Raw genomic sequence first — 23,984 nt, forward strand, 5'->3', positions numbered from 1 at the left:
GAGTGGTTATGGTAAGGGAGTGCTCTAGCTCCCTGCGTAGAGTAAAGTAGAGCTGCAAATGAGAAAAGCCTTATGAGAAATTGCTAACAGCCCACCCCTAACATCCATTTTCCCCACCTCCTCAATGATAGAAGCACCTATAACTATGTGCCTAGCTAATACATATCTCAGTTTCCTTTGCAGACGGGTGTGATCATATAGTGAAGTTTTGGTCAACAAGATTTATGCAAAAGGATCCTTATGTGCACGAGGGCACACTCGTCTTCAATCCTTCCTCCTTCCTACCATTTAGAGCATGGTGGATAAGATGGCATGAGCTCTAAGGCTATCATGGACTATTAAATGACCTTAACACTGGAAGCCACATACGTAGGATGGTGGAGCAGAAAAACAGAAACCAGGACTCTGATGATAGCATGAAATGGTCGTATCAACCCTGGAAGTCCTACCTCCTTTCACACGAGCGAGAAATACACTTCTATTTTGTGTAAGCCAGTGTTGTTTTGGAGTTTTGTGTTACATGCAGCCAAGGACTACCCAGGACTGTTGCTGAAGGTTGTATTGGTTTTTTAATTGTCCAAAAGCATCTGGCTAAGGAGAGGAATGAGGACTGAAATGCAGCCTGCGTTCTCTTCAACAAACCGTGGACCCTGACATGGGACTGAGTCTACCTGGAAAGAGAGGACATCATTTTCTAACACATTTAAAGTCCCAGTCTGTTCATGAAGTCATGGCCCTATGTGGAAGGATCACCTTTGCTGATTGACATGAAGGCACTATATGGGCTAGCTGGAGCTTCATTTTAATTCAAGTCCAGAGAAGTGAGCTATACAATAGCAAGAGGTTACACAAAACATTTGGAGCAGCAGAAATTGTTCAGTGGAATAATGACTACCAGGTTAACATGTAGAACTACTTTCTCTGGGCCAGGCATGGTGGCTCACGCCTGTTATCCCAGCACTTTGGGAGGCCAAGGCAGGTAGATCACTTGAGGTCAGGTGTTCGAGACCCCTCCCCAACATGGTGAAACCCCATCCCTACTAAAAATACAAAAATTAGCCAGGTGTGGTGGCATATGCCTGGAATCCCAGCTACTTGGGAGGCTGAGGCAGGAGAATCGCTTGAACCCAGGAGGCAGAGGTTGCAGTGAGCTGAGATGGCACCACTGCACTCCAGCCTGGTGACAGAACGAGACTCCATCTTAAAAAACTAAAAAATGAAAAATTAAAAAAAAAAAAAACTGCTTTCTCTTTCTCTGATGTTCCCCCAAATAGCTTGGAGACTAGTGGCTATCTACTCAAAGGAAAAGAAGTCATTGTATGAAAAAGACATTTGCACATGCGTGTTTATAGCAGCACAATTCGCAATTGCAAATATGTGAAACCAACCTAAATGCCCATCAAGCAACAAGTGGATAAAGCAAACGTGGTATATATACACCATGGACTACTGCTTAGCCACATAAAGAATGAAATAATGGCATTTGCAGCATCCTGGATGGAGCTGGAGACCATTATTCTAAGAGACTCAGGAATGGAAAAACCAAATATTGTATGTCCTCACTTACAAGTGAGAGCTAAGCTATGAGGATGCAAAGGCATATGAATGATATAATAGATTTGGGAGATTTGGGGGAAGGAGGAGAGGGGGGTGAGGGATAAAAGACTACATACTGGCTGCAGTGTACACTGTTCAGGTGACAAGTACATCAAAATCTTAGAAATCACCACTAAAGAACTTACCCATGTAACCAAAACTCACCTGTTCCCCCAATACTACTGAAATAAAATAAACAAACTAACTCTGGGAGAAAGGGGATGCAATAGAAAATTGGACTTCCTATAATGAGTAGGATAAGGGCTTAGAATAATGTAAATATTGATATGAAAAAAGTGACTATTTTTTAATCATAAACTGTTGTGCATTCATTCCTTATTTAATCCTCAAAACTACATTATAATTAGATATTATTGTTTCAGTTCTACAGAAGAGAAAGCAGTCTGAGAGCAAATACATAAATTGTTCAAGTTCACAGTGAGTAAGCGGCAAAGCCAGGATTCTCACCAGGTCTGACTCCTAAAGTTGTGCACTGAACCACTATTCTGTATTTTGGTCTAGCGCCTCCTATAAGTGATCACATGTCCAAATTAGTGAAGTCCTAAATTTGGCTGAGCTTATGGAAATTTGAAAACACCCCATAATGGGTCCAGATGATGTGTCGGAATCCCTTTAGAAGAGGGAGTTTGCTTTACTTCCTCAGTTATTTCTGTTTCAGAGGAGAGGCATGCTCCACAGATGTGTGAAGTGGCCATGATTCCCACTCAGCGTGACACAAGCCCTCCCAGCTTCAAGAAGTCAGATCTAGACCTCTCTGTGGAAAGGGCAAGTCCTCTTTAATGAAATTTCTCCTCTGGAGGTACAGCTTCCCTCTGGTGCTCAACTCAAGTTCATCTTGGGATCACCCTACCCCAAGTTATTTTAAGGCAGTATTAATGTTTTATGACTTATTTCTTAGTTTCCTGCCGGGAAAAAAAAAAAAAAAAAACTACAGCCCAGGCATTCTGCCTCAGACACTGCAAACAGCTGATGTATAATTTGGAAAAGTATATTTTATTGTGAGTGGGAGGATATGCAAGAAATAGGAAATTATTTCTGTTAGAGTAATATCTGTTTCTTGTTCTCCCCCTTACCCCAGTGCCCACACCCCCATCTCCACACATACACACCTTCGCTCTGGTAGCAGAGCTCTGCACTGACATTTCCTATGTAAGATTTACCCTAGAGAGACAAAGTTGCTTTTGAGCAATTTTTTGCCTCTAAAAGTTGACTCAAGATCATGTCAGGGATATGCCCTTGGATTCTCTTCTTTTTGGAGGTCTCTGTGGATCCTCCCCAGCCTCAGATGTGCACATGCATGTGTGCAACCATATTATGTGTGTATATATATATATTTCTACCTCCACATAAAAGCTGATGCTTAATAAAAGGAATACTAATAAAATTGCCCTAGTACCCTGGTGAGGTCAATAATGCCTGCTTTTGCTAAGAAGAAAAATGGAAACAAAAGAGAAAGAGAAAGAGCCAAGTTATAGAGTGGCTGTGGTGTAAGGGAGGGACAGGAGCTCTTAACATCTCCCCCTGCGTGACTCCTGAATCCATCCACCCCTGATAGAGCTCTATGCCCATCTGATCCCACACAGCAAACCAGACATATCGTAGGCCTATTCCTGAAACCACTTCTCTCACAACATTTAGGAGAGAGTAAAACATTCTCTGTAAAGCAATTGCTGCGACTTGTCCTAAAACTAAAAACAGATAGGCAATTTTTAAAAAATGAAAATAGTCTAACAAAACAAATCCTGAAGACTTACCTACTCCACCCACGGGTCGAGACTTGCAGCTGCTGAGTAGAGTAGCTGACCACAGTGAAAACTGAGAGGACAATTACACCCTATATTCAAAAGGTGTTTATACAGCAGAAATATGACACCATTTCAAATTGCATATTGGCAAATTTGTACACATGTCCACAGACTAATTTTAAATATATATTCTAAAGAAAATTATTTGTCCCATGTTAGAAGAAGACACTTTGGGGAGGCAAGGACTGCCTCTCCTAAGTCCCAAATGCTTACGTTAATAATTGTTCAGTGATAGCTTTATGCTAATACTAATCACATTATGTCTTTTTTTTTTTTTTTCTGAGACAGTCTCACTCTGTCACCCAGGCTGGAGTGCAGTGGTGCCATCTTGGCTCACTGCAGCCTCCGCCTCCTGGGTTCAGTCAATTCTTAGGCCTCAGCCTCCCAAGTAATTGGGATGACAGGCACGTACCACCACGCCATGCTAATTTTTCTATTTTCAGTACAGACAGGGTTTCACCATGTTGTCCAGTTTGGTCTCGAACTCCTGACTTCAAATGATCCACCCACCTCAGCCTCCCAAAGTGCTGGGATTACAGGCGTGAACCACCACACCCAGCCAATGCTAATCACATTATGTGTTATTTCATTTACTCGGTGCATATCTATAATGTAGGTGCTATCATTATTCCCATTTAAGGGATGAAGTAACTGAGACATAGAAACTTTAAGTAACTCATTCAAGGCCACATAGATTTAAAACAGACCTCTCTGGAACTAGTGCTCATGTTTTGAAATCCCAACTGTATGCTCCAGGAGGCTTTGTCTGTATTTGTTTGCCAGGAGATGGTAAGGGGAATGTAGAGTGTGGGGAAATGTGTCAGAGAAAGGACTAAAATTGTAAGAGGGCCTCTTGTGACACCACGTTCTGTGTACATCAACAGTGGAGAGCATAATTTTCATGGTGCATTTAGTAGTTTAAAAACTGCACATTTCCTTTGTAATAACCTTATAATAAACTACAGCACATTTTTCCCACAGACCAAAGTGATAAAATTATAAGCTTATGAATGATCACAAACAACTTGTAGATTCCTACTGAGCAAAGCATCATAATGTTCAATAAATGGAAGCTATTACATTGCTGTTCCTGTTCATATTATGGAGACATAGCATCACAATGTCTTCAAGCAAAAGTGGCTTCACAGCCCTTTTCTTACCAAACTACATAATAACCTCAGGGCTATTCCTAAATTAATATATTACTTCATTCAGTCACTGAGTGCCTTTGCTGGACCAAACACTACAGTGGTTCCCCCCTATCAACAGGGGATACATTCCAAGACCCCCAGTGGCTGCTAAAACTGCAGATAGTGCCAAATCCTACCTATACAGTATGTTTTTTCCTATGCGTACACACCTAAGAGAAAGTTTAATGTGTAAATTAGGCACGGTACTCTTACACTTTGGGGCCATTAGTAAGTGAAATAATGGTTCCTTGACCATAAGCACTATGTTGCCGCTACAGTTGATCTGACAGTCTAGATGGCTGCTAAGTGACTGGTAGGCAGGCAGTATATACAGCATGGATGTGCTGGGCTAAGGGATACACTCCAGGGGGCACAAAATGGAATGGTACGAGATTTCCGCACACTACTCAGAAAGACACACAATTTAAAACTAACAAATTCCTTATTTCTGGAAATTTCTACTTAATACTTTTGGACACCAGTTGACCATGGGTAACTGAAACCACAGAAAGCAAAACCTGGAATAAGGGGGCACTACTGTATTCTATTCACTGGAATTACCACCAGTGAAGGAAACAAAGTCCTACATTCTAGAAGAAGAAATAGGCTTTAAATAAATAACAAGTGTGTGTTTTTGTGTGTAGAAAAATAACACTGATTAGGGGCTAGAGAGTGATGATTGCTGGTGCTAACTTAGATAGGATAGTCCACGAAGACCTCCCTGAGGAGGTGACATTTGAGCAGAACCTCATAGTATAGCTCTATGGGGAGATCAATATTCTGGCATGAGGAACAACAGGTACAAAAGTCCTGAGGTGGGGTCTTGAGTTCTTTGACATGGGAAACAGCAAAGAGGCCTGTGGCACTGGAACACAGTCAATAAGATAGAGAATGAGAGAAGACTGGAGAGCAGGCAGGGTCACATTGCATAGAGTCACGCAGGCCCTGGGATCTCAGGGCCTGAGATGGGAAGCCACTGGAGGGCACTGAACAGGAGAGTGTCATTTATTATCTGGCATGTTTTAAAGAATCACTCTGTCTACTGTGCCAAAAACACACCCTAATACCTAATGATCCTAATGATAGGTGACAGCCACTCAGGGGTTTGGAGGTAACTGCAGTACTAAATGCTAACTGCAGTAATTGCTGGTGTCTCCACCTTCAATACCCACAGAAACTGAGGCAAGGTAATTTGAACCTATCCCTAAGGGAAATATCTTAAGATGGGGCTGTATACATTGAGGAGAAATATGAACTTAAATCAGGAACATAAGCTTAAAAATTATACATGCATCTATTGATGCCATGATGGAATAAAGTAAGACAATTCTGTTCTGGAAGAAGGCAACTAGGGCACCTCTAGGAATCCCAAACACTCACCTTCCCTACACAATGGACAAGGAGATGCTGACCAAGTAACAGCATTACAGGAGTGTTCCAACTGCAGGGTGAGTGTCCCAACTGCAGGGTGAGTGTCCCAACTTCAGGGTGAGTGTTCCAACTGCAGGGTGAGCTAGTGTTTATTGATTTGCCTTAGATTAGAGTCAAGAGAGAAGAGGGAACTAGGAAGGGCTCATAGAAAACAAGAAAGCTGAGGTGATAGAAAGCAAAATGGGTTCACAGGAAATTAACTAACAGAGAACTAAATTGCAGGCCTACTAGGTGCCAGGCACTGTATAAATGTGGTCTTGTTTAACTGGAACAACAACCCTGTGAGGTAAATGAAGCTCAAATATAACCAATAACCAGCCCAAGGTCAGGCAATTGATGAGTGGCAGAGCAGACATTTAAGCCCAGACCTTTTTCTTTTTCTCCAAAGCTTGTGCTTTTTGATGCAACACTGAGTTGTGCTGATAGTGTTGGCACAGTGACAGAGAGAAAATTGTCCTAAATAAATGTGAAAATAAATCTTGGGCTATTCATTACCCAAGCTTTATAAGCAAGCCATCATCCCTGTGGCAGGGTTGAGCAGCACTAGAGAAATCTCAGCGCACACATAGGAAGCATCATTCCAGTTTATGGTGCTCTTACCTGCCAGATTAAAGAGGTGGGGTCTGGAGGAGAAAGTCTCCCCGCAAACAGTCTTACCTGGAACTGAAAAAATAATAAGGGAAACAGAATTCTAACAAACAGGAAAAGGCCTTTCAGACTGAGTGAGCTATTTTATTCAGGAAACATTATGCATTAATTTTAACCAATTCTCATTTAATCTCCATCTGGTTTGAAATTTTAAGAGAACCTAAATTGCACAATATTTTAAAAATATAGTTAGTTGCCTGATTCCACTGCCTGTGACAATGTGCATCATCGTCACAGGTGAATATATTTTTATGCCTTCATCCAAATATTTATTGAGTATCAATTATGTGCCAGGCACTTCAGTAACTGGACAAAGAAACTTCTAAATCCTGTTGGTGTTCTTCCTGAAACAATCAAGTCCTCCTGATACAGCTCTGATTCTTAATAACAAATACCTGATGGAATGTTTCCCAATTAAATTATATATAAAACCAATTGCCTTTGGAATTTGGATAGTTATAATACAGGAAAAAATATGATATGCAGATGATCGCCCTTCATTTTTCAGTAGTCTTGCATCTTGTTCTCATTCTGTTAAGTCTGGTTATTATTAAGGAAAGAGAATTCTCAGCACACTATAGCATATTAATTTCAATTGCCCCAATGTCAACCAGAATGCCTATTTCTTATGTGTGGTTGGCATGTGCATGTGTGGAGGTTGTTAAAGTTCCCTGATGTGCTCAGAAACTCAGATGGGCCTGGGTGTGGACGGATGAGAACCCCATCATGAGCCAGGGCTTCCCATCTGATTGGTCACCTTCTTGTTGCACCATCATCTCCGGAATTAACATTTGGAGGCCCCCCAAGGGAACATTCTCTGTGGCAAGTTCCCAACTGAGCTTCAAGCTACACTTCTGGAGTTATGCAGGACAGAAGAGAGCGTCATCTCAAAGGCCGTCCCTGCTCTGTTAGGCCAGGACATGCTTCCTTCCTGGAGTTCTGCACATCAGACACTAATCCTGCCTCCCAGATGAAGATTAATCCAGGCAGAGGTGGCCAAACTGACAACCTAGGCGACACTATATGAGCTAGGGATCTCCCTGGGGCAGATGGATATGGAGAACTTTGCAACAAAAAGCACCACAGAGCTGGTGGTAAGCTATAATATGTAAAAGATGAAATCACAGTGTTGAATTTTAGAACTAGAAGGACGCTATGTCCACCGTTCATTTTCCAGAGGAGAAAATAGCCATCTAGAAAAAGTAGGTGCTGTAGCTAAAGATATTTCACTGCTAACTTAGAATCCCAGCCCCAGCTGCACACGGAGAGCCACAGTAGGCACCCCCCTGTTGCTGTGTTTTTCTAGAGCTGTATTCTCAATGGGCTAAAAAGAAGCTCCCTCTAAAGTGTTAACTCATAACATATCCAGGCTTCCCCATAGGAGATTCTCTCTCCCCACCTTTTTTAAAATAAGTAATCTCAAACTTATAGAAAAGTTGTGCCTATAGTAGCAAGACCTGTTTTCCCTAAACCATTTATGAGTAAGTTGCTAGCATGACATCCTAAACCCCTAAATGCTTTGGTGTATATGTATCATAAACAATGATAATTCTCCCATATTATAAAAAATATATTTCTCTTATGTTATCTACTATCAAAATTAGGAAATTAACACTTGTACATTACTACCATCTAATCCACAGATCGCATTCAGGTTTCCTCATTTTCCCAAAAATGTTCCAGTCCAGAATCAAACAATGCTTTTAGTTGTCATAGTCTCAGAATGGTTTCTCCGTGTTCTCTTGACTTTCATGACCTTGACATTTTTGAAGATTACAGGACAGCTTTTGGAGAATGTACCTGAGTTTATCTTTGTTTGATGTTTCCCCATGATTAGAGTTAGCTTTTGGTACTTTTGGCAACAATATTACAGAAGTGATGCTATGTGTGCCTCATTGCATCCTACTGGCAGCACATGCTTTGGATTTTTTCCATTTCTAATACTAACATTGATCACTTAACTAAGGTGGTTTCTGCCAGGTTTCTTCACTGGATAGTTACTTTTTTTTTTCTTTTGCAATTAACATATATTTTGTGGGTAATACTTTCAGCCTATGCAGTCATCCCATTCTTCATCAAATTTTCAATGTATTTATTCTATTATGTATATGAATATATATACATATGAATATGCATATATAAATTTTCAGTGTATTTATTCAATTATGTATATGAATATGAGTACATTGATTCTTATTTTATTCAAAAGGTTCTAATCTGTTACCATTGTTGTCTTTTTTATGTTCATGGGGAAACACCTTCCTGCAGGATTCTGTGTCCTTTTGGAATGTTCTCGTCATTCTTTGAGCACTTCATTGCTTTCCAGAAGATTGTGCAGGCTCACCCTGTAACTGCCCTGGCCCATCTGCAGAACCAACCAAAGATGTGGATGTTGGTTGTACTCACTGCTAGGAGTTTGTCACTGATCTCAGACACTCTAAGCCTACAAAGTTAGAAAATACACATACATACACACACACAGACACACACACACACACCCCAAATTCATATCTCTCTATGTATTGAAAATCATGAATTCAAACTGCTAACTCCACTTCTAATACAACACTAAAGAGTTGTTCTTTTTTTCTCATTTCCATACATGGAAGTACCTTCTCCAACAGTGAAAAATCTGACCCACATTATTCCTAATATATTTCCTTACTTGGACCATCTCTATGGCTGTCCTACTGTCTCCTCGCCCGGACACTTTCCTAGGGGGCAGCCCTTCTTGCCTCACTTAGGCTCCATCACTCTATGCTGGGCCCTGACTCACCTGCGTAGACACCTTCCTCCCCCTGTTGGAGGGACCATGGGGCTCCCCTCACTGTACCTGGAAGACACCACTCTGCTTGGTCCCTGCTAAAATCTTTGTGAAGAATTGTTCAGGAAGTAGAGAAAAGGAGAAAGATGAAGAAAGAAAGGATAAAACTCTCTTCTCTCTTTTGTTTATGTGGCCAACTCCTAGACCCCTTAAGCCTCACCATTACTCTCAGGGCCTCCATGGTCTGCCATCACTTTCTTCTTACCTGTGAAATGGCTTGAATCACACGGCATAATGGTCATCGGCACATGCAGGGTCACTAGCTCTAAGCTACTTTAGGCAGCTGTTATAGCCTCTTTATCTTTCATAGCCAGGATCCAGCATAGTGCTTACCATGGAGTAGGGACTCAGTATATATTTGCTGAATAGAGATTACATAAATGAATGGATGATCATTTAAGTTATAACCACCTCTTCATCCCACAGATGCATTTCCTTTTGACTAGCGTCTCTTAATGATTAAATGTTTTCTAGAGCTAAATGGAAAAATAACGCTGTAATTTGGATGTTTGTGCCCCCAAATTTTATGTTGAGATATGATCCCCAGCATTGGAGGTGGGGCCTAAAGGGGGCTGTTTGAGTCCTAGAGCTGGATCCCTCATGAATGGCTTGGTGCTGTCCTCCTGGTAATGAGTGAGTTCTTGCTCTATTAGTTCCCGAGAGAGCTGGTTGTTAAAAAGAGCCTGGTACCTCCCATCTCTCTCTTGTTTCCTCTCTCACCATGTGATCTCTGCACATGCCAGCTCCCCTTCCCCTTCCACCATGAATGGAAGCATCCTGAGTCCCTCACCAGAAGCAAATGCCAGTGCCATGCTTCTTGTACAGTCTGCCAAACCATGAGCCAAATGTATTAGTCCTCTCTCACTGCTATGAAGAACATCCCTGAGACTAGGTAATTTATAAACAAAGGAGGTTTAATTGACTCACAGTTTTGCATGGCTGGAGAGGCCTCAGGAAACTTACAATCATGGCAGAAGGCAAAGGGGAAGCAGACACCTTCTTCACAAGGTGACAGTAGAGAGAAGAGCCAAGGAGGAACATCCGAACACTTATAAAGCCATCATATCTCATGGAAACTCACTCACTATTAAGAGAACAGCATGGGGAAACCTATCCAATCACCCCCTTCCCTCGACATATGGGGATTACAGGTCCCTCCCTTCACTCATGGGGATTACAAATTGAGATGAGATTTGGGTAAGTACACAGAGCCAAACCGTATCACCAAATAAGCCCCCTTTCTTTATAATTGAACCAGCCTCAGGTATTCCTATATAGCAACACAAACAGACTGACAGAAAATTAGTACCAAGGAGTGGGGCACTGCTATAAAGATAGCTGAAAATGTGGAATCAGCTTCAGAACTGGATAATAGGCAGAGGTTGGAAGAGTTTGGAGGGCACAAAAGAAGAAAAATAAACAAGGAAAAGTCTGGGACTTCTTAGAGATTGGTTGTGTGGTTGTGACCAAAATGCTGATAGAAATATAGACAGCAAAGTCCAAACTGATGAAATCTCAAATGGAAATGCGGAACTTACTCGGAACTGGAACAAAGGTCACCCTTGTTGCCATAGCAAAGGACTTAGCTGCATTGTGTTCATGTCCTAGGGCCAAACTTAAGAGGGATGACCTGGGGTATCTAAGGGGAGAAATCTCTAAGCAGCAAACCTTCAAGAAGGAGCATGGCTGCTTTTAACAACTTATGGTCTTATACAACAGCAAACAAAGGACCTAAAGTGGAACTTATAATTAAAAGCAAGCAGAGCATAAATATTTGGAAAATATGTAGCCTGGCCATGTAGTAGAGAAGGAAGGAGCATTTCCAGAAGAATTTAAGGGCACTACAGAGCAACCACTCGCTAGAGGGAACTGTAGCACTAAAAGGGAGCCAGGTGTTAATAGTCAAGACAATGAGAAAGAGGCCCCAAAGGTATTTCAGAAATTTTCAAACCTACTCCTCCCATTACAGGCCCAGAGGCCTAGGAAAACAGAATGATTTCCTAGGGTGCAGCTGTTCTGCTCCATCTCAGGGGTCTGCTCCCTGCATCCCTCCCTCAGTCTGCAGCTGTGGGTCAAAGGGCCACACATATTGATCTGGCCACTGCTGTGAGGGCACTAGCCATAAGCCTTGGTGGCTTCCACATAGTGTTAAGTGTGTAGGTGCACAGAGTGCAAGAATGGTGGAGGCTTGGCAGCTTGCATCTAGATTTCAGAGAATGCATCAGAAAGCCTGGGCACCCAGGCAGAAGCCTGCCACAGGGGTGGAGCCACTGCAGAGAGCCTCGACTAGGGTAGTATTGAGGGGAAATGTAGAGTTGGATCCCCCTGCACAGAGTCCCCACCAGAGCACTGCCTAGCGGAGCTGTGAAAATAGGGCCACAACCCTCCAGACACCAGAATTATAGAGCCATTTAGCAGTGTGCAACTTCAATCTGGAAAAGTCACAGACACTGGACTCCAACCCATAAGAGCAGCCATGTAGGCTACACTCAGCAAAGTCATGGAGGTAGGGCTGCTAGAGCCCTTGGGGGCACGCTCTTCACACCAGTGCACTCAGGATACGGACATGGAGTCAAAGATTATTTTGGGGCTTTAAGATTTAATATCCACCCTGCTGGATTTCAAACTTACATGGAACCTCTTACCCCTTTCTCTTGGCCAATTTTTCCCTTTTGGAATGGGAATGTTTACCCAATGCTTATACAACAACTGTATCTTGGAAGTAAATAATTTGTTTTTGATTTTACAGTCTCCCAGCTGTAAGGAATTTATCTTGACTCTCAGATAAGATTTGGGACATTGGACTTTTGAGTTGATGCTGGAACAAGTTAAGACTTTTGGAGACTATTGGGATGAAACGATTGTATTTTGCAATATAAGAAGAACATGAAGTTTGAGGGGTAAAGGGTGGAATGCTATGGTTTGGATATTTATCCCCCCAAACCTCAATCTGAAAGTTGATCCTCAACATTGGAGATGGGACCTAATGGGAGGTGTTTAGGCCATGAGGGTGGATCCCTCAATAATGTCTTGGTGCTGTCCTAGTGGGAATGAGTTCTCACTCTACTAGTTCCCACAAGAGCTGGTTGTTAAAGAGAGTCTGGCACCTCTTTCCCTACGCTCTTGTTTTCCTCTCTATGTGACCTTTGCACATGCTGACTGCCTTTCACCTTCCTCCATGAGTGGAAGCAACCTGAGACCTTCACCAGAAGAAAATGTTGATGCTGTGCTTCTTGTACAGCCTGCAACACCTTAAGCCAAATGAACTCCTTCTCTTTATCAATTACTCAGCCTCAGGTATTCATTTATAGCAACACAAATGGACTAAGACAAATATCTACTGTGGTATTGTAGAAGCAGATAGATGGTAGGAGTGATATCTTTATACAGGGATTGTGATCAAATCAGTCAGTCAGAAGGGATCTGTCTGCTTTTCCTTCTTGAGGGGCTACCCATGTAATAAAAATATTAAGTGTTTATAATGCTTGAGGCACATGCATTGTAAACACCTACAAGGTGCTCTGGCACATTACATGTATTCCTTTCCTTTCCACTTGTACATGGGTTATCTGACCTTCCAAGCCTAGATCAGCCCTCATGTCATACATGAATCTTTGCTCAACAATTCTAGTCCACACAAACTCCTCTGGAGTTCTCTGAACTCTTCTGGAGCTCTCTGAATATCAATTGCACTTATAGTTAGTACCACAAAGTCAGCCCTAAATTGTATTTAAATGATCTCAAAATAAACTATAAATCTACTGAAAACAGTAGCAGGCCTTTTACCTCCTTTTACCACTGTTATCTCCAACAGTGTCTAGAAAAATATTAAGTGTCTAATAAGTATTTGATTGATTCAATGACTGGTTAATATCTGGTAAGTAGCAATAGAAGTTTTAGTAGTCAGTATCCCTGAATCTACTGTTTTAATAAATACTCAGAAAAAATATTCCCTTATAGAAACAAAAATGGCTATAGAGAATCATCTATTACAAGAGTAAACCTGTGAATTCTCAGGGAACCAGATAACACTCTAAAAAGAACATACGTGTAAAAGACATATCTGACTGTCTGACTGTTATCCAAATAGACAAATAACTCTTAAAACTCAACAATAAGGAAATGAATAATCTAATTAAAATATCTGGATGGACATCCCACCAAAGATGATATACAGATGGCTGGCATTGAAAAGATACTCAACATTGTCTGTTATTAGGGAATTTCAAATTAAAACAAGGAAGTATCACCACACACTTACTAGAATGGCTAACATCCAAAACACTGACAATACCAAATGCTGGTAAAGATGTGGAAAAACAAGAACTCTCTTTCATTGATAGTGGAAATGAAAGATGGTACAGACATTTTAGAAAACAGTTTGGCAGTTTCTTACAAAACCAAACATACTCTCAGCATAAGATCCAGCAATCTCACTCCTTGGTATTCACCCAAAAGATCTGAAAATTTATGTCTACACCAAAACCTGGACCATGAGTGTTTATAGCAGCTTTATTCATAATAGCTGAAACTTGGAAGTAAGATGTCTTTCAATAAGTAAATATATAAATAAACTGTGGTATCGTCATAAAATATGTTTTACCCATACTACCTTGAGTGAGGTATGGTGAGTCCAGACACAGACCAAGAGGGAGGAACTGGAAAGAATTTTATAGTGTATTACACTCACAGTTCCCTGGGGAGAATACAGCATGCTATGCAGGGCCATTCGGGGAAGCACTAGGGCCACTCACAAGCCAGAAGGAGAGAGGGAACTATGAGCAAGCGCCTTGACCATGGTTTCAGCAGGAAAGAATGGGCAAGTCATGGTAAGCAAGTTTAGGATTGAGCAGTTCAAATAATTTCCATAAGCTCTTGGGCATAGAGGCTGCGCCTGGTTGTCTATAGTCTGGCCTGGGAGGGGTCTGAGTGGCTCAATGCATGAGAGCCTAAAAAGGGAGACAGTTGGGAGTGTGTACTTAATGGGCCACTCAAGAATGGAAACTGACTGCCTCTAGCTAGAGCTCAAAACTGGGTCAATTCAATTTTTTTTAAACTATATTACACAACAAAATTTTATTCAGTGTGAAAAAGAAATGAGCTATCAAGCTACATAAAGACAAGTAGGAATCTTAAATGCATATTGTTTAGTGAAAGAAGCCAATCTGAAAAGGCTGCATACCATATGATTTCAACTACATGACATTCTAGGAAAGGCAAAGTGATGGAGACAGGAAAATGCTCAGTGGTTACCAGAGGACCAGGGGGAAGGAAGTATAAATACACGAAGCACAGGGGATCTTCAGGGCAGTGAACCCATTCTACGTGATACTATAATGGTGGATACATGTGATCACACATTTGTCAAAAGTCATAAAATGTATGACACCCTTAGAATGTACAAAGGATGCACAATCCGTAGAATGTGCAAATCCAATGTAAACTATGGATTTTTGTTTATTATGATGTGTCAATGTTGGTTCATCAATTATAACAAAAGTTATAATTGATATAGGACGTTGATTGAGGGGGAGGCTGTGTGTGGGGTGGGAATCAGGTATGTAGGAATTCTGCACTTCCTTCTCAATTTTGCTGTGAACCTAAAACTGCTCTAAAAAATAAAATCTATTAATTTAAAAATAAAATAACACAATGTTAGTCATTTAGAAACAGAAAGCTAAAGTAGAGCTTTCCTCTGGAAATCAGGAAAGATTGGTGACAATCGTGAAGCCATTATGCAATAAAAAGGAATAATGAAGGATGATGGAACCCTGTTATTATTAAAAGACAATCTAGAAAAAGGAGTCGTATTCATAGAACAATTACTGAAGGGATACTACATACTAGCCACCACAAGAAGCATTTAAATAATGAGACATTATCTCACTTAATCACATGTAATCCTTATCTATTATTCATAAAAATGTATAATTAACCCATTTGAAGATGAAGAAGCTGAGGTTCAAAGATGATAGGTGGCTTGCCCAGTTTGATTAATTCAAGTAAGCAGAGTTGTCTCTGTAGAAGATTGTTCTTATTTATCATGGAATCTTCTCAGAGTTTAGTATACTGCTTGCTCAGAATCTTCTCTCAGAAGACTCTATGATAAATAAGAATCGTCTTCTATAGAGAAAGAATTGACAACTTCAAGAGAATGTGGTCATCTACGTCACATCATTCAGGACACAGGGAATGGAGAGGTGCATGAAAAAATTAACTTTACTTGGAAGGATCCAAAAAGGAAGCAGCATTAGAGCTAGGCCTTGAAAGATGAGTACAATTTCCAATCAACGTTAAATGTAGGAAAGGATGGGTAGGAACAATGGCAAAAGTAAACAGTTGTAGAAAGCAGGGAGACCAGAATGGGTGAAGTATGGCTCCCAAAGAGGGATGTGGCAGAAAAGAGGACAGAGGAGCATCCCAGGACCATGGAGGTCGTGCCAAGGTATGTGGACTTGACTCAGAAAGCAATGGAGAGCCACTGGATCTTTTGAGGAAGAATGTTACCCAATTCGGTCTGTATTTTTGGAATATCATTTTGTGTCATTGTGGGAATGCCAATTACAGAGAACCAGGGCTGGAGACAAAGAGATCCTAGGTAGGCAATAGTAATACAGTGAACCAAATAAAGCAGAAACAGGGCAGGGTTTGTGGAAGGATCTTTATGTTCTATGAAGTAACTAGCTGGAAGTATTAAGGGTTTATTGAGTTAAGAAGAAATGTAGTATATTCTTCTAATTGCTTCAGAGTAAAGTAGCTTTTATCTAAAATGTTTGTCTAAATGTCACCTTCTCCATAAGGTCACTCCTAACCGTGCTATTTAAAATTGCAATTTCACTCCAGACTCCTGATCCCCTTAGCCTTCCTTTTTCTTTTCTTTTTAATTCACAAAATCTATCAACATAACTAGTAACATTGTGTATAATTTACTTTATCATTTTTTATTGTCTGTCTACCCCCACTGGAATATAAGCTTCATAAGGAAAGACATCTTTGGTATGTTCACTGAGTATCCCAAACACCTTGAGTACTGCCTAACACATAGTAGATGCACAAGAAATATTGTTGTATGAGTTAATGAGCACAGGCATACACTGGCATAATCCTAGCAGTGCTTCAAGCTAGGCAAAAGATATGGCATAAACTAGAGACAATCTCAAGGGTACTTAAAATCTATTTTCTTTAAAAACGTTTGTATATGTTCCTAAGGATAAATAATCATGAAAGGGTTTACAGGATTAGTAAATAGTATAGAATTCCGTCCAGGAGACTATATTTTTTTATATGTACTAAAATCTTCTATTAAACTCAGTACACTTGTAGATTGGGCAAAAAACTGGTAATGAGAGGGATGCTTTAGGTGTGATAATTGAGTCACAGTAAAGCCTATGTCATGATTTGATGCACCACAACGGATTTTTGTTTGTTTGTCTGTTTGTTTGTTTTAAGATGGAGTCTCGCTCTGCTGCCCAGCCTGCAGTGCAGTGGTGCAATCTTGGTTCACTGTAACCTCCACCTCCTGGGTTCAAGTGATTCTCCTGCCTCAGCCTCCCAAATAGCTAGGATTCCAGGCACCTGCCACTACACCCAGCTAATTTTTGTATTTTCAGTAGATACAGGGTTTTACCATGTTGGCCAGGCTGGTCTCGAACTCCTTACCTCAAATGATCCACCTGCCTCTACCTCCCAAAGTGCTGGGATTACAGGCATGAGCCACTGTGCCCGAACCACCATGACAGATTTTTTTAAATGCATTTTATCTTAATTAGTCTTTGTAATAGTTTGTCAGCACTGTAATATGTTGTTATTTTCATTCAGCAAATCAGGAAACTAAGACCAAGAAAGGCAACTGGCTTCTCCAGGGACATAGTTTGAACAAGTCCACCTGATTTCAGTGCCTTATGTTTCTCACGGCAGCCAAGGAAATTCTAACAGTAACAAGGAAAGAAAGAAGACTTTATTAAGCATTTACTCTGGACAAGACACTGTGCTACTCACTTTACAACAACCCTATAAGATGGTTAATATCAGTTTACCCATTTTACAGATAAAGAACTGGACAAGACACTGTGCTACTCACTTTACAACAACCCTATAAGATGGTTAATATCAGTTTACCCATTTTACAGATAAAGAAACCTAGCACACAGAGTTGCTATAAACTGCTCAAGATCACATGTCTAGCAAGTTCTAAAACTAAGACTCAGACCTGTGCCTAATGAACTCTAAAGCCCAGGCTCATAACCACCACACCATATTGCCAAGTGGGAAACAATGATATTGCCAGATGGAACAGGCTGAGGTTTTGCTGATTTGGGGGAAGGGGAATTAGTGAAAGATAGGTTTTCACAAGACAAGTGCAAAGAGATAACCATTCAGCAAATTAATGCAGTAGTTTAAAGGGTAGTTTGAGCAGATGCCATGTGGAAGTTACCAGAGAAAACATCAGTTCTTTAAGCCAAATGGTATTTTGAGAGCGTGAAGATAATGTAATTATACGATTTTTAACCATAAAAACAAATCCATATACATAAACACTTAGCTAGAAGGAGAATAGGGCATAGCTGGGAATATTACATTAAACATGTCTTTTACTAATTAATAAGATATTGGTCATACTGAGATTACAAGTACTCAAATGCAGTGATTATATTGGGATTTGATGTATAATTACTGATGTTTATATTCACCCAGAAATACAAATCTTCCCAATCACTTCCCACAGTGAAGGCTTCTGTGAGGACAAGGCACGGGCAGAGAACGTCTCATCCGTGATGGTCCAGGGCACCCCTCCAACCCAGAAAATAGAGCCAGGAATTGTGCAAGAAATGGAAGTCAGAGGGGAGCTGAAGATAAGTTACTGAAATGAGGGTGCCATGGCAGAGATCAACAGCTGCCTACAACAGATGCTGTGCTTTTCACAAAAGCTATCTTGTCTTCTTACTTTTGTCTGCATGTTAGAAGGTAAGGACTCCAAAGGGACAGGTGGTAAAGAAAAATAACTTTGGCGTTCACCAAGAACTTCAACATACAAGATATATCTTACTAGTCTATGAATAATTCAAAGGCTGTGAGTAGAACTAATCCACCTTTGTTACCCCAGCTCCCAGTGTGGGGCCTAACAAGTTGCTCAGCAAATGTCTGCTGACCAAAGAATGACTCGTCTCATCAACAGATCTGTGGTGATTCTTTCACTTTAGGGTGTGGCTTGTGCACAACAAGAGATAAAGACAAAATAGAATATCTATTTAAATAATAAAACATTTGTAACTACTTACATGTAGCCTGGGGGACCTTCCCTACCATATTAGGAGATGATTAACAGAAGCAAATTTCACTCACCTGACCAGGAGACTGACCTCAGTGGCCTGGGTTCCAGAGTCCCATATCATATACTCAGCTGGTGCGAATGGGTGTTTGAGCATGGCAATGTTGAAAGAATGTGAGACATTTTCACATTATGGGAAATAGAAGGACAGAGAGAGAGAAACTTCCTCCAGTGAAGAATAGAGAGTAACCTTTTCTGTTAAACAGTGAGAAGCACTCAGTCTCCTATACGATTCAGCCTGCCTCTTTTGAGGAATGGAATGAACAAATGTTTTTCTCGTTCTACTGCGTTTATTTCACCAGCAGGCAACAACATCTCTGCCACTACCCTTCTGAATGCCACGCTCAGATGGAAGTTTTTACCTCACTGTACGGTTTTAAAATATCTTACAATTAGAAGTAGAAATAAACTAAAAACAATGTTGAGCAGAGAAATACTTGACAGAATGGGATCCAACAAATGTATTTGGTAGCTTACATTTTGCTAGTTATGCGGAAGTCAGTCTTGGTAAAATCATAAGTTAAAGGTACTGTCAACTAGCACATATGTGATACATCTTTGGTACTCCATAAATATTTGTTGAATTAATTAATCTTAGCTTTCACAGTGTGGTACCAGATGGGAAGATTCAACATCATTGTCAAAACGTCCTCAGCTCTCTGCTCACCTGGCTGTGTCACACCACGCTTTGCTGAGTCTCCTCTTTCCTCTCCCCGCAGTCTCCTTCACTGGCATTCTCTTCCTCTATTCTCTCAAAGAGGTGGTATCCCCAGCTGACTCAGCATAGCTTCTTGTTCTTCTCACTCCATACGTTTCACGTGAGCACGCTGATCCTGTCTAATTGGCCTTAACTACAGCCTACATGGTAATGATGCACATGTCTCCATCCCCAACCAGATCCCTGCCCTGAGCTTCAACTCCATAAAATTTCCTGTGTCCACCCATTATCCCCTTTATTGTCTTGCCTGCTGCCCTTCCCCAGGATCTCATCAGTTCTCTCTGGGACTGCTGCAAAGTCTCTTGTCCTCTACCTCCAGCCTCGCCCTTCTCAAATCCATCCTACTCAGGCTTTTAAACCCAAACTAAACCAGACTAGTCACTCACTTCATGACTTTTAAAGTTCTGTCACCCCACCTCTGCCTATGGGAACAAGTTCTACCTCTTTAGGGTGGCATGCAAGCATCTCCATGATCTGTCTCTGCCTATTTCTCTACACCCACTCCCACTCTTTATCTTCCACTTTAGCCACTGGAAATTCAAACTGCTTGATGTTCCACACACTTCATGCTCTTTCAGGCTTCCCAGACGTTGCTGTCACTGTTCCCCTAAGCCCTACTGCCTTTTTAAATGCTTGGTTCCAGTGGCCTCTCCTCTAGGAATCCCTTCCTGATCACTTCCCCTATTATCTGGCGACTGGTCAGGTATCGCTTGTCATGGGCCACCTTACTACATTTCTATTGCTGAATTTACCACACTGTATTAGAATAATCTATTAACAATTCTTCCTCCTACAACAAATTCTGCAGGGAAGAGGAATAAGCCTATATTTTATTCAGCTTTGGGTTTTCAGCCCATAACATGGAGTCTGGCACACAGGCTAAACAAAACAAGTACTTGTTGAATAAAACTGAACTGATGGTTGCAGATGTGTGCATTAATTAGCATCTCAACAATCTCTGAGCACACAGCTATTCAGAGCACAATCAATTATTCCATTTCCTAAATCCCCCTGGGGGAGAAGCTTACCCTACTCCATGCCATTCAGAGGCATGATTGCTTAACTGATATTGCCAAACTGGATCACGAATAATGAGAAAAGTTCCATTTCCCTCAGCTGTGAAGGTTCTGAGGTACACAAAATGACACTAAAAGCCTAGCCACTTGGCCTATGCATTTAGGATCATGGCACCTGTCGGGATGAATGTGTTGCCTAATTAAGTATTCTTTGGGTAACAGTTACACAAGCCAGGAGAACCAGTCTGCCAGGTAGATCTCCCCTTAACCTCACTGGAATTTCCAATTCTTTATCTTTACACTGTGAGCAGAAACAAATTGCCAATTTTGTTGATGCAGGCACACTCTCAAACAACTTGAAACTACTCCCAAACACCAACAGCCATGTGAGAAAGAGATGAAATGCAGTTTGTGGAAAGTAAATTCTTGATTACGTTGGAATTAAAGGGTATATACTTTGCTGCACTTTCAAGAATTACAGGTAAGAGGCACAACAGTGTTTTACTTCGATGTCAAACATAGAGCTGGCAATTTACTGTGCAAAATAAACAGATGGAGAAAAATAGAAAGGTGGTATCTCTGCTTTTTAACTATATTCCTCAAGGGTTGTCACAAAGAGAGAAGTAATAATTACAACAACGGAGCGAGTGTTCTCTTGCCTCTTGGAAAGCTTTATAGGCCAGTTGTTTATTGCTAACTTTTGGTGAAAGACTAGTTTAAGTATATCAAAGCTTTATGGCCTGAGTGGGAGCCATTACATATGGAAACTGACCTGACCATTACTTATAAGGAGGTCAGAGACTGGGATTCAAGAAATAATGATGTTACCATTGCAAAGACAGAGAACAAAATTGTCCTAGGAGATCATTTTGAGTAATCAAGGCACTAGCTTTCTGCTACCTCAATGTGCAGGGACAATATGTGTGGTGACCTCTTTGAAAGAAAAAGACAGAATCTAGACCCTGAGAAGTATTGAGTGGGCATATATTTATAAGATTTGAAGTAAGTCACAGCCAGCATCCGTGGCTCACTTTGAGGACACTAAATGGATATGAAATAAAACTCAAAATATCTGAATCTATACCTAAGCAATGCCTGGTATTTGGTGATCTGTTGGGCTGTTACGGATTCACTAATCACAGCAAAAGATACAAGACCCAAGTTTGCTTAGATTGCTTAATCTCTTCTTCATAATGGTTCTATGGGCTGATCCTTTATTTCTTTACCTGCTTCCATCAGTTTAGTTCAAGACACTGTCATTTCAGACTGGAGCCAGTCTCTTAACTGGGTCTCCTACCTAATGACTTTCCATTTTCCAGTCTCTTCTTTACATCTCCACCATACTTATCTTTTTAAATACTACTTTGGTGGCTCAAACTTCACCCACCTCCATTCTTTTAGGAAACTGTTGCTTCCCTTTTCTAACCATGCATTTTGGAGTGAAGGGAAGATGCCGCTTAGCACAAATATCCCCACCCAGACACAGGGGTAAGCACCTCACCTTGAAGGCACCGATCACAGCACCCCATTCCCTTGGCCACACACTTTTTACTGACAAGGAATCAGCTAAGTTTGGCGACTTCTGAACAGCTGAATTTATTGTGACACTGACACTAGAGATGTTTAAACTTCAGGGCCTCTCACTAGAACAGGCTCCTGGGAGTGGAGGGCATCCTGGGACAGGCAGAGTCCTGGTGGGGAGGCAGAAGCCAGGTTTTAATTATAGAGGATGTCTATGCAGGCATTTCTGGTAAGTTGCTTAAAGAGGTCTCAGATGATAGAGACCTAAATCTCCAAGGCTCCAATAATTTGATGAGGATTGTTTTTTTCATTTCAGATAATTTTTGTGTATACATAATTTTAAATTCATAATTTTGTATTCATTTTCTTAAAGAAGTCCCCCCAAAGTCAGCAAACTGCAGACTATTGTTCCAGTGCAGAGATATATGTGTCCTACTCTTCTCAGACTCCTCTAAGAGATGAGTCATTTTCAGCCACATTCTTCATGGCTCTCCTTTCCATGTGCATCCTCGCTTCCATCCTCCTCACCTACCCATCACACCTTCCATGTCCTGTGCTTTCCAGCTTAGCAGCCTCTGCTCACCTGTTCTACCTTGGAGTACCCTTTGGCCCATCTGGATCAACCAAAGACAGATCCTTCAGGCTCTGCTGAAACCTCACCTCCTCCATAAGGTCCATCCACCTAAATTCACCAGAATTTTCTGACTACACTGTCTTTCTGTGCTCCGTATAGGACCTGAATAGATATTTGTGGAATAAAATTGGGTTGGATTAGGATACTCATTGCATTATACCTTGCATTAGTTACCTGCATGTTGATTTTTCCTTCTTCTTGATGAACTCACAGAGGTCAGGACTCTATTTGCCTCAAGTTTACATGTCTATGGCCCCTCTCGTGGCTTTGAACATAATAAGAGCTCAACAAATAACTGAACTGAACAGGCCTGCTCATTAACTGATGGTTGATTGACTGAGGGCTGACAATTTCTATTTTGGCAGATACTTCCTGAGCTCAGAGACCCAGTTTACTGCCATAGAGGTAATTGTTCCCATTTCTCAGATTTTTCCCCTTTAGCACAAGGAAACACACATTGGGGAAACAGGCACAGCTGCCGTGTACTTCCTGTAGTGGGTCCTGAAGTCCTGTTCAAATAATTTCTCTTCCCCTGACTATTCCAGCCAACAATGACAGCTCATGATGCTGTCCCTGTGAGTCCCTGCTGGATCTGGCTGCTGGTTTGTAATGTCCCACTGGCAATCAAAATCTTTCTTACAACTTTCACTAAATAAACCCTGCTGCAGGGTATGTGGAGAAAGGTATAGCCAGGAAACCTAAGGTGTAGACAGGTAAAGCAAAGTCACTTCCCCCTCCTCCCCAATTCCTCTATTTAGGGAATAAAGCCATTAAGTAAATAAATAGCAGGTCTAACCACAATTCATAGTTGTTAATCTACTTTGACTCAAGGCATGCGAGGGTGAAATAATAAAGATTGCAGATTGCACATGGGCCTGGATTGCTCAGTTCAGATTCCAGGTGTATCACTTGGGGTGACCTGGGGTGATTTGTTAACCCCTTTCATAGTTTTTGTTTGAAGAGGAAAAAAAGTTCTTTGGGCAATGCTGAGGCACAAATCTATATGGCAGGGCTTTTCCTACACTATATAGTCCTGTTATAGTGATGCTATCTGCATCGCAGTATTTACTTTCTGAGGTTGATGAATATTTGAAAAGGCTTCTTCCTTTTTTGAGCTGAGATGGTCAACACAAGCAAAGCTTCTTTCTTTCCTCTCCTGCTTCAGTATCACACTTAGAGATACAGAGACAGTAGTTCAGGCAAGCAGGGAGTAACCAGAATCCACAGGCAGAAAGAAAAAAGGATTCCATTT

The 23,984-nt window shown here is 41.1% G+C and overlaps 1 long non-coding RNA gene across 1 annotated transcript; it reads right to left on the reverse strand.

Annotated features, from left to right (window-relative positions):
• Positions 1-8,653: 8,653 nt before the first annotated feature.
• LOC108584050 lies at positions 8,654-16,994 on the reverse strand. Its single transcript, XR_002519801.1, has 2 exons — positions 10,825-16,994; positions 8,654-9,876 (listed from the first exon to the last, which is right to left on the reverse strand). It is a non-coding gene; the product is annotated as an uncharacterized LOC108584050 (long non-coding RNA).
• Positions 16,995-23,984: the final 6,990 nt, after the last annotated feature.

This window comes from Papio anubis, chromosome 1 (genome assembly GCF_008728515.1).
Source record: "Papio anubis isolate 15944 chromosome 1, Panubis1.0, whole genome shotgun sequence".
NCBI lineage: Eukaryota > Metazoa > Chordata > Mammalia > Primates > Cercopithecidae > Papio > Papio anubis.